Below are 11488 nucleotides of genomic sequence, written 5' to 3'. Positions count from 1 at the left end.
TACTCACATGTATACGTATACATGTATACTTCATTGAAAGTAATGGCTAATTGTGCATTTATTATTTTGTTAAATGTATTTTGCATATGTCTTACTATGGATTTGTGTTCCTTTGAAAAGGGGTTTATGCCTTCACTGTAGGTGAAAATCTCCTGCCCGTATATACTATTAGTATACATATACTGTATGTATATCACTGATGGAAAATGTGGTAGCACATTTGTAAGTCAAAACTAAAAGTACACTCGGAGCAGAAGACAAAAACTGGGAAAAAAAAAACAGAAATCAATTAATACTTTTAACAAACGTTTGTTGAAGGTGTGTGAAAAGTATGTTTTTTAAATAACTGCAGTGTTGGAAATTTATCAATGTAAAACTGATCGAATACAGTAACAAAATAAATTCATTTTGATTGAAAATTTCTCTTGCTATGCGATGCTAAGTATGCAATACGAACTTTAAACAAAATTTGACAAACTTTGAAAGAAAAAGTACTATTTTGTTTCAAGTACAAATAAAATGCCTAAAACTGTATTGACAGCGTTCTTTATGTATGATCTATTTTGAGTTAAATTGGGTCATGCGATCTGTAATTAATTCTGATGTTCTTATAGTGTGGTTCTTGCAAGGCCAGTGTTTTGTATCCGATATGTACGAATTACAAAGGATTACAAAAGTGGAGCATGCCGACAGGAGACCTTTTGGTCCATAACTAGGTCGGATGCGGAAAAAATCATAATAATGATAAAAAAAAAAAAAATCATAATGATATAAATAATAAGAAATAAGAAATAAATGTATAGATGGAGACATTCCGGATGTGGTATGACAAATTATCACCTTTTACATTTGTATTCATAAAGCCGTGTATGATAAAGATATATTGAGAGACTATGATGTAAAAACACAGAACAATCTTGAACATACAGCGTTCAGACTAACATGAAATATGTTCTTACGGGCATTCATTCACAATGTTAGCCCATATACATAAGTTTTTTTCTATATGGTTGGTGTAATTCCTTTTATCTTAGATACAGACTGACAGTATAACAAACAGACTAGAATAGACGATCTATTTGACAACGGTCGTGATGTAACGTGTGTACGATTGTTAAGATAGTTAATGCTTGCAAATGTTTTGACGCTAATACCTCTTGTTCCTCCTCTCCCTCCCTCCCTCCACTCCACTCGCAAATGTCCCTATGTAAAGATGTTGTCTTGCAACACTATGCTCTGTGTTGACGAAGAATCACCCCCCACCCCCCTCCCCCTTCCTCCTCCCCTCCTCCTCTTCCCTCCCCACTTCCTTCTCCACCTCCTCCCCTTCATCCCCCTCCTTCTCCTCCTCCTTCTCTTCTTTTGTCCCTTCCTACTTCTCTTTTTCTTCATTTTTCTTCCTCACCCTCTTCCTCTTCTTCTTTTCCTTCCTCCTCTTGCTCTTCTTCCTTTTCCCTTCCTGATGCTTTTCTTCTTCCTTTTCCTCCTATTCTTCTCTCTTCCTCTTCCTCACCCTCCTCCTCTCCTCTTCTTTTCTTCATCTTCCTCGTCTTTTCCCTCTTCGTCCTTTTCTTAGTATTTTTCTTCTTTCTCTTTCGCTTTTATTGTACTATTTTTCTCTTCCTACTCTTGTTCTTCAAAGTCCTACCTCCCTTCCTCCCCTCCTCCTCTTGTTCTTCCTCCCCCTCCTCCTCTTCTTGTTCTTCCTCCTCCTCCTCCTCTTGTTCTTCCTCCTCCTCTTGTTCTTCCTCCTCCTCTTGTTCTTCCTCCTCTTCTTACTACTTCGTTTCCAATCTTTAGAACTCTTCTTTTCCTTCTTCTCTTCTCCTCCTCTTCCTACTCGTCCTTCTACTCCTATTTTTTCATTCTTCTCCTCCTATTCCTTCGCTTCCTCCTCTTCCTTCTACGCGTCTTCTTCTTCTTCCTTCTCCTCCCCTCCTCCTCCTACCCCTCCCGCCAATCCTCCTCCCTTTCCTTTTTTCTTCTTCCTCTCTTCCTATTCATCCATCTACTACTACTTTCTTTTCCTCATTTTCTACTCCTCTCCTCCTCCTCTCCTTCTCCTCCTCCTTCTCCTCCTCCTCCTCTCCTTCTCCTCCTCCTTCTCCTCCTCCTCCTCCTCCTCCTCCTCCTCCTCCGATGACGACAACGAAAAGAACGGACGACGACAACGACGACGCTGCTGCCTTCGAACACGTACGCGCCCGCCATTGACTCGACGTCGACGCAAAGCGCCGAAGTCACCTTTGGGACGTCATGGGAAGACGTGGGAAGCAGAGGTCATCATCCTCCGTCGTGGCGTGTGCAAGCATAGTTGCATGAGGCAAGCAAAGAAGCAAACAAACAGAAATCCAAACCAACATTTTCCATTACCAAGAGCAAGCCGTTCTACAGGCCACGGATCCGAACACATTTTAAAGAAACAGGAATTCGTTTTTTTTCGTCACGTTTAGCAATTTATGTATGGTATATATTTTTCTGTGGTTTTATTCTATTGTCAAACAGGTTAAAAGAAATCAGATTAGATAATTTTCTGACATGGACATGAATAAACGAATAAGATAATCAGACAGCTTTTGGTGAAAAAAAAAAAAATAACAGACAGATATATAATGTCGACTCGTCAATAAAGCTTTTGACTGACTCGTTCGAATCCCCCTGTCATCTAAAATTGATAAAAGCCAATTTACATACAAGGAGGCCTGGGGTTCTGAGACAAGTTGCATTACAGGACGTTTGAAGATATGACGTCATGTCGGTTGGTGTGACGTTATGTCGGTTGATGACATTTTCAACATGTATGAGTAGGAAAAAGAATACTTTATCTTACATGGTCACTTGCACGTACCAACACGCACACGTACATGTTTGCGAATGTACATACCCACACACCCACACACGCTAGTTGATGGTGTAATGGTACGGTGCTCAACCGCTAATTCAGTGATCTGAATTAGATTTCCTACTCAGGGCTGATAAGCATCACAGCACTACAAGTCAGCCCTCGGTAGGGTAAGGAGGTGTGTGTGTGTGTGTGTGTGTGTGTGTGTGTGTGTGTGTGTGTGTGTGTGTGTGTGTGTGTGTGTGTGTGTGTGTGTGTGTGTGTGTGTGTTTAAGGTCACAGCATTACCGATAGATCGGGTCCTATATGAGCTCTGAGCTCTCATCCGGGGTTACATTAACTGTTGATCACAATCGAAGTTGTGAAATTTCATTAACACGACTAAACCCAGGGCATTCCCTCATTATACACGACCGCATCATGACAGTAAACAACCCTCCACTTTGCCAATGTAAACCTAAGCTCAAAATGAGACGCAGGGAACGCAGCCCACGCAGCACAGATAAAAGGCAGATTTCCTGTTGTTGAATTTATGTACATTTTGAACTTTTCTCTCTGTTGTAAAGTTGGTGTGGTACATCTAGAAGCAATTCAAGTGTGAGAGAAGTTCATACTGTATTTCAATTTAGCGACAGTAAGTCTGTTTTTGTTCTGTGCTACGTCGCCTGTGCCACCTGCGTCGGCTGTTTCACCTGCGTCTCGGTGTGCGCTTAAGCTAAGGTTCTCACAAAAGCTATTGATAGAATGTCTAATTTACCCAATACCTTCCAACAACAATCTACCGCGACAAGCAATTGTCACTTACCCCTTAAAACAATAATAGATAATTAAATAAATAGATAAATGAATAAATTAATTTCAAGCTAAAGATCGAGACAGATGACCTCACAAGTGTGGCTCATTTTTAGCGGTCCGAGTTCGAATCCCGCCAAGGGATGAAATAATTGCAATATCGCTGCGCTGCGAGCCGTTACTCCAAATCTTGTGGGCGGGGAGTTGTGTGTGTGTTTGTGTGTGTGTGTGTGTCAGGTCATAGCATTACCCATAGATCGGTCATACATGAGCTCTGAGCTCTCATCCGGTAGGGAAATGGCTGTCGACCACGAGTCTAACACGTGATCCAAGACCATGGCGAATCACACACACAGGAAGGCCAGCGTTGTAAGTTGGACAGCTGACTGAAAAAGATACATATTAGCCCTGAGTCCACATTTCCTGTGTGTGTGTGTGTGTGTGTGTGTGTGTGTGTGTGTGTGTGTGTGTGTGTGGGGGGGTTATATGAAAAGGGTTGAGGTAAGGGGTTCCCCTTGCCCCCCTAACCAAAAAAGCGAAACAAAAAATAAAATAAATAGATAAATAAACAAATAAAATAGACGGGTGAAGTCTTAGGGGAGGTAACGCCATGAAAAGTATAAAGTCAGACTGCCCACGGAGATAAACATCCAATCACATAGTCATAAAAAAATCGTTCAGGCAGACCAACATGGCTAAGGGCAGACATGCATCATGGAGAGGCAGACAAACAAACAGGCAGACAGACAGGCAGGCAGGCAGACATGCAAGCAAATAAAGACAAGACCTTGATATTCCTTGATATTCTGGATAGGACACTGATAGGACACTGACAGGACACTGAAAGGGAAAAAATGGTGGAGAGTGACGAAAGCGAGAGAGAGAGAGGGAGGAAGAGGGGAGAGGAGATAGGGAGATAGGAAGAAGGAGAGGGAGAAAGAGAGTGGTATAAGAACAGGAAGGGGAAGAAGATGGGTAGATAGGAGGAGGAATGGGGTAACTAAAAGGAAGACAGAAGATAAAGGGAGAAAGAGAGGAAGAAGGGAGATTATAGAAGAGTGGAGGAGAGGATGGGAATAAAGTGAAGGAGTGCACGTCAGGTGACGTTTAACTACGGCCGAAGCCATCGCTCCCCACCCCCTATGTGCTTGGACTGTTTGGGCAGGAAACTGTTACTCCCGGGAATAGGAGAGAAGTGCGGGATTCGAACCCACGACTAAGCACATGCGAGACCAGCACACTGCCGATCAAATGGGTTCATTTTTTTTTTTTTCTTTTTTTTTTTTTTTTGGCTATTTGCCATTTGCCACTTGCTGTGGCTGGGCCACAATCTCATCCACAGGTCGAGGATTGCACTCGGACACCATCCCAGCAAAAGGTACGGATGCCAGAGGCGCATACATACATATACCAAAGGCTTTTCCCCCCTTACACGGGGGGTAGCCAAAAAGAAAAAGGCATAGAAACCACTCCCACCCATTCCATTTCCTATATATTCCACCACCCAGGCAAAAGATACGGATGCCAGAGGCGCATACATACATATACCAAAGTCTTTTTCCCCCTTACACGGGGGGTAGCCAAAAAGAAAAAAGGCATAGAAACCACTCCCACCCATTCCATTTCCTATATATTCCACTCCCCTCCACCCTCCTGCCTCCCTCTTATCTTGACAACTGAGAAAAAAACAAAACTCAACTTTGGCTGGTCGCCACACACACATCCCGAAGTCTGTGCTCGACTCTCTCCCGCTGGGCCAAGTTAGAGACGAATCAGTAACCTGACGATTTTTGGCAAAATCCGGGATTTAATCCCTTTGATTATTTATTTGTTATTTTTACTCCCTTTGATTATTTATTTATTATAAAATCCTCATTCGTGTGACTACTATGGCCATGTATGAGTACCACAAGACGTACTTACTACGCAGGATAATGAGGCGTTCTTCTTTAGTTATTGGTAATCTTTTCATTATATTCGTGCGGTGTCGTTATTGTAATAACCGTTAATAACAGTCATAGTGGTAATACCTTTTTCATGCTACACCCTGCTAAGCTTATGAACACGCATTTGCGCGTACGGGCACACACACACACACACACACACACACACACACACACACACACACACACACACACACACACACACACACACACACACACACACACACACACACACACACACACACACACACACACACACACATAAGAACATAAGAAATAAAGGAGACTGCAAAAGACCATAAGGCCTACACTAGGCAGCTCCGTATCCATCATCACCTGTCATCCCCATCCATAAAGTTGTCTAATCGTTTTTTAAAACAACTGATAGTTTCAGCGCTTACTACATGGTTACTAAGTTTATTCCACACACACACACACACACACACACACACACACACACACACACACACACACACACACACACACACACACACACACACACACACACACACACACACACACACACACACACACACACACACACACACACACACACACACACACACACACACACACACACACACACACACGAAACCTGTTCATGGTATGACATCTGCCCCACAGGATGGAACTTTTCCTGTTATCATGACTGACGCTAGACGATTCGTTTTTTTTTTTTTCATCTCCGTAGCACCAGCAGTCTACGGGACGAGAATGGGGTGAAGGACATCTAAGAAAATCGCGTCTTCTTCCCACGCACCCGAATGGAGATGAGCGACAAAGATCGTCCACGTTTCGCTTCCTATGACGCACATCCTCAGTGATCGAGGCAGAGTCGGTATGAGGATAATGCAACGTGACTTTGTCTTCTTCTTATATTGCGTCCTGTTTTCGTTTCTTCTGCTCCTCCTGTTTCTTCTTCCGCTGTTTTTTTCTTCTTCTTTCTCTTCGTCTTTTTCCTCTTCTTTTACTTCTTGTTTCTCCTTTCTTCTTCTTCTTCTTATATTGCTTCTTGTTCTCTTTTCTTTTGCTTCCTCTGTTTCTTCTTCTGCCTCTTTTTCTTCCTCTTTCTCTTATTCGTCTTATTTTTCCTCCACTTCTTTTGCTTCTGTTTCTTCTTTTTCTTCTTCGTCTTGTTGTTGTTGTTGCTCTTATTCTATTTCTTGTTCTTCTTCTTCTTCATATTCTGCTTTGTCATCTTTGTTGTTTTCTTCTTCTTCTTCGAGTTCTGTTTCTTCTTCTTCTGTCATTTTTGTTGTTGTCTTCTTTTTCTTCTTCTTCTCCTTTTTTTCTGCTTCCTCTTCTTCTGCTTTTTCTTCATGTTCTGTTTCTTCTTCTTTGTCATTTTTGTTGTTGTCTTCTTTTTCTTCTTCTTCTCCTTTTTTCTGCTTCCTCTTCTGCTTTTTCTTCTTTCTCTTCTTTTTCTTCTTTCTCTTCTTTTTCTTTTTCTTCTACTTTTTTCCTTTCTACTTTCTTCTCCTCTTTCTTTCTTTTCTTCTACCTTCTCCAGTTGGCCTTCCTCGAGTCGGACATTTTCCTAACGAAAGTCTTGGAAAGTAATTACTGAATTACTGTTTTACAATAATGTGAGTAGTTTGTTGATTGATTAAGCAAGTTTATCTACCTATTTATTTCATCTTATATATCTGCTTGTCTATTCAATTATATATTCATTCATTTGTTTTTTGTCACATGATGGACTGCAAAGAATATCGACAGAAGACCTTCTAGTACATAAGTCAGAAATAAGATGAACACATTAAAATCCCGGTTACAATATCACTACTCAAGTGAATTCGTTTGAGTAATAAAAACTTCGTTTACAACTTTCTAGTTTTCGAATCTCTAAATGTCATATTATCTTTGCGTTATATGTTGAGAAGCTGAGTGACGAACAAAGAGAAGTTAAACCTAGACAAATATTAGAAACATTGTTGAATTGTAGACTTAGGGAATTCTAGAATTCTGTAAACGTAGTCGCCCTTCAGCGATTCAAATTCACATTTGACGATAATCGTGATAGTGTGACTGGGGTATAGGTAAATAATAACACAATCTAGTGAATTTGGTCAACATTACTAGCCTAGTGCTTAAAGACCTGTCATCCAGGAGGAGCCAAGAATAGAGGGAGGGAAGGGGGTGGATGGGAGTGGAGTGGGTGGGGATGATATGGTTGGGAGGGGAATTATCCCTTTTGACTTTGGCTACTTCCCTTCCAAGGGAGATAAACCCTTGGTATACATACGTATGTATACTTACGTTTCGCGCGATTTGACGTCACGTCATCGTGACGTCACGCCTGACATTTGCATTTGTTAGGCAATGATGCAATCATCGCTTAGTAAAGTATAATGTCGACAAATCTGAAAAGTATTTGGCGTTCCGAATTTAGTGTCGCTGTCAGAGACAATTCTAGAAAATTGTGATACAGAAGAGGAGAGAAATTAGAGATTAATCAAAAGTAGAAAATCCTATTTAATTAACAGGCTGCAGACAAAATATGTATACAAATAGAATCAGATTAAGGTTATTTTTTCGTTGGTTTCAACGGCAGTCTTTAACTCCCAAATCAAGGGAGATAGTTTATCCATTTATCCAATCCTAGAGTTACATCTGATAATAACTGAAACCGACATGACGTCTACAAAATATGACGCCAGATTTTATCCCTTTTTAAATATGACATACCCTCTTGGTAACATATTTTTTTGTAATACTTTTGTGAGAGAATTGTGCTGCTTTTATATTTTCTGACAGTACAAATTTTGTATTATTGTACCTGTTATTTACCCAAGACAAATAAAAAGATATGAAAATATGCATATAATTATTTTCATGTCTCTCAAGTGAAGCACAGTTGTCCTAGTGGGATCATGCAACCCATTACTACCAATTACAGGGGTGAATTCTCTGAGACTAAACTGATTCCCCTACTGATTTCTTACTAGTTAGGAGGGTGTGCTGGCCAACTAGACAAAAAAAAAAAAAATCTTTTTATAAATCAATGGCCATCCAATTCAGTTATGGATCATTAACCTACGTGATTGTTGTACATTTTCTCCCCGCAAGGTCTGGCGAGAGGAGTTAGGGAGCCTGAGTAATGCCTCAGTGGATTCTACTTAGATGACATGACATCTGAGTGCTTTACAGAGTTTTACAGAGTGAACAACATTCCGGTTGCGCCAAGTACAACGATATTTCGAGCGGATACACTCTCAAGTGACATTTCAAAAGCATATATGTATGCGTGTATTCCTACGTATGACAAATGAAATAAATAGTGTGAACAGTGCCTATAGCTGGTTTGTTGATGGCTTGCTTTCCTACATAAGTGATGTATATACGTTTAAGAATTGCTAAAGAAATGGGGCTATTTGTGCTATTGATTACCTTCATTTTTTGATATGTTTAAGGTGTGTTTAGTTTGCGATGGAGATGTTCTTAAGTGTGGGTTTGGCGTGCGATGACCGCGCTTCTAGTTGGTTGTGTATTGGATGTAGCGAGTTTGGTACATGGTAAGTGAACCCAGGATTTGCATATATGGCTTTTCATTGGTGCGTGTGTGTGTGTGTGTGTGTGTGTGTGTGTGTGTGTGTGTGTGTGTAATAACAGGGTTAAACATATAATCATATTAGAGAAAGTAATGGTTTGTAGCTGGCATGGAAAATATGCAAAGGATGGCAACAATTTATAGATTCCACAGTGACAATATATATGTATATATATATATATATATATATATATATATATATATATATATATATACACATGTTGAGACATTGTAACAAGTTAAGAAAGGTGGAAGACGTCATGGGCCTAGATTTGACTCCCGAGTTCATTCCTGACCGGTTTCGCTTTACACTTCTTCACTGAAAATTAACATCTAGGGAATATATTTGTTGAACGAAATTGTTTAATGCGGCCTGGCTCCTTTAAGTGACTCTTATGCTCACAATTGTCTTCTATTTCCTTTAATCCCTTCACGGTGATTTTTTTTTTTAAGACTTTGTCAAGACGATTCTATTCTGGTACTCACTAGCCCTTGCTCTAGCTTTTCTCCGCCCCTCAGATGAATCAAATGGCCTGGAGTTATCATTGGCTAAATATATCAAATTTCCTATCATGCTGAAGGAATCAGCATAATAGCATTAGTGACACGTATACATTTGAGGTAAAAATTCCTACTCATTTATGATACACAGAAAAGAAATTCTCGCAAAATAGCCAGACAGTCGAATGAACATTTTCATAGCAAACTTTATAGATATAGATCTTAAACAGTCACCAGTGCATACCATTAGAGTTTAATGGCCACCCTCACACTCTACTCTATAGATATGCTTATAGCTGATACAAAGACTTTCCATTTGATACCGAGATCCTTATCGGACATGGGCGTGATACGGTACCTGGAGATGACGTGTCCTTTGGTTGTGTTCCTCATGTAGGTCCGTCGTTGATCGACGAGGAGAATGCTACGATGTAATACCAGGCAGCCGCTCAAAGTTTACGGTTTAGTAAAAGACTGATGTAACTATTCCCTCTGAACAGTATTGAATAATCCAACTTTCGGCATATACTGTTCCAGTGTCAAAATGTAGTTCAGGTCGAGTCTGTGGTAGCATCTGCAAAATCAAGGATATTCCATGAACGGGTGTATGATTTGTCGTGTGGCCTGTAATGTCAGTGTGAAGGTATTTCAACTAATTGCTATTTCCTTCTGTCAAAGTGAGCATTCATTTAATGTTTTTTATTTACTTCTTCTTTTTTTATTTGAGTGTTCCATCTTTTAGGTTATTTCAAAAGTTGATGTCCACGTATAGAATACGATGATTCTTGATGTCTTTTAGAAGCACTGTCTTCTTTATTTTTTTTCGACTCTTGTAATCTTCTCATCCCAAAGAAAAGTGTTTCCCAGTCAATTCTGTCTACTTCTATCATTGTTCTCAACCCAGTAATCATATATGACGACCTGGGTCTCCAGTGAGCAGCTGAGATCTCTCCCATCTAGATTTAATAATCTGACGTAATCCGTGATTAAAATCGATAGAAATTGCCATACTCTATTCCCATTTCTTTTTTATGAAAAGAATCGTAATGATTAGATTGTGACTATGTATCAACACTAAAACAAGATACAAAACAGCTCGGAAAACCACCCGCTCTTGGCTATTATGGCATCAACTTGTAATTCGACCACAACTCTGTGAGGGAGATCTCTCACTCCAATACGTTACGTGCCTAGTGCATTCACATGCATGATGCTATCATTCATAGATATTACCTTGACATACAAATGTACAAATGGATCCCCAAAATAGGGAACGTAAGCAAGTATTGATATAAATCTACAACACAAGGTGAGGTGAACACAAAAAACAGTGGTAATGTCTATTTACTAATGCCTCATTCCTGTGGGGACTTTTTAATAATGTAAATATAATCAAGATTGCAACGTCCTTTTTCCTAATTTACTAAATCCATTTGAATGGTAGCTACAGAAATCGGAAGAAGTATTATCTGTCTCCACTATAAATGAATTCTCCTTTATTTCCCAGGTTATGATATTTTTATATATCCTAGTCAGGCAACCGTCATTATCTACCTAAATGGACCGGTATTACGTTGGACATCCGGTACATATATACGTCATTCGTCTTCACTTGTCCGTTTCCTCAGACCTCTACGATGCTCTCAGGTTCAACTTCGAGTAGTCTTGTCTTTGTAGCGGCCCATTGATAAGTGCATTGTTCTACTTACTTTCCTAAGTGTCTATAACGCGCTTCGCTTTTGTTTTGCTTTGTTTGTTTACGTCGTCTATACTCCGTTTTCTCCTTCTCCGCTTACTTCATAATTTTTCCTCAAATTTTTCCAAAGTTTGTGTATTTTTTTTTTCCTTTTTTGTCATCAT

General features: G+C 40.0%; 1 long non-coding RNA gene across 1 annotated transcript in view; it reads left to right on the top strand.

Moving 5' to 3' along the window:
• Positions 1 to 8757, top strand: part of LOC143040182 (uncharacterized) — an 86658-nt gene extending 77901 nt beyond the window's left edge. Inside the window, exons 2-3 of the long non-coding RNA XR_012967693.1 lie at positions 6269 to 6415; positions 8647 to 8757. This is a non-coding gene — a long non-coding RNA (uncharacterized LOC143040182). The remainder of the gene's footprint in view (positions 1 to 6268; positions 6416 to 8646) is intronic.
• Positions 8758 to 11488: the final 2731 nt, after the last annotated feature.

This window comes from Oratosquilla oratoria, chromosome 28 (genome assembly GCF_046742065.1).
Source record: "Oratosquilla oratoria isolate Oo_2021 chromosome 28, ASM4674206v1, whole genome shotgun sequence".
In the NCBI taxonomy this organism is placed as follows: domain Eukaryota; kingdom Metazoa; phylum Arthropoda; class Malacostraca; order Stomatopoda; family Squillidae; genus Oratosquilla; species Oratosquilla oratoria.
The sequence above is the reverse complement of the archived record's forward strand: the minus strand, read 5'-3'. Positions and strand labels throughout refer to the sequence as shown.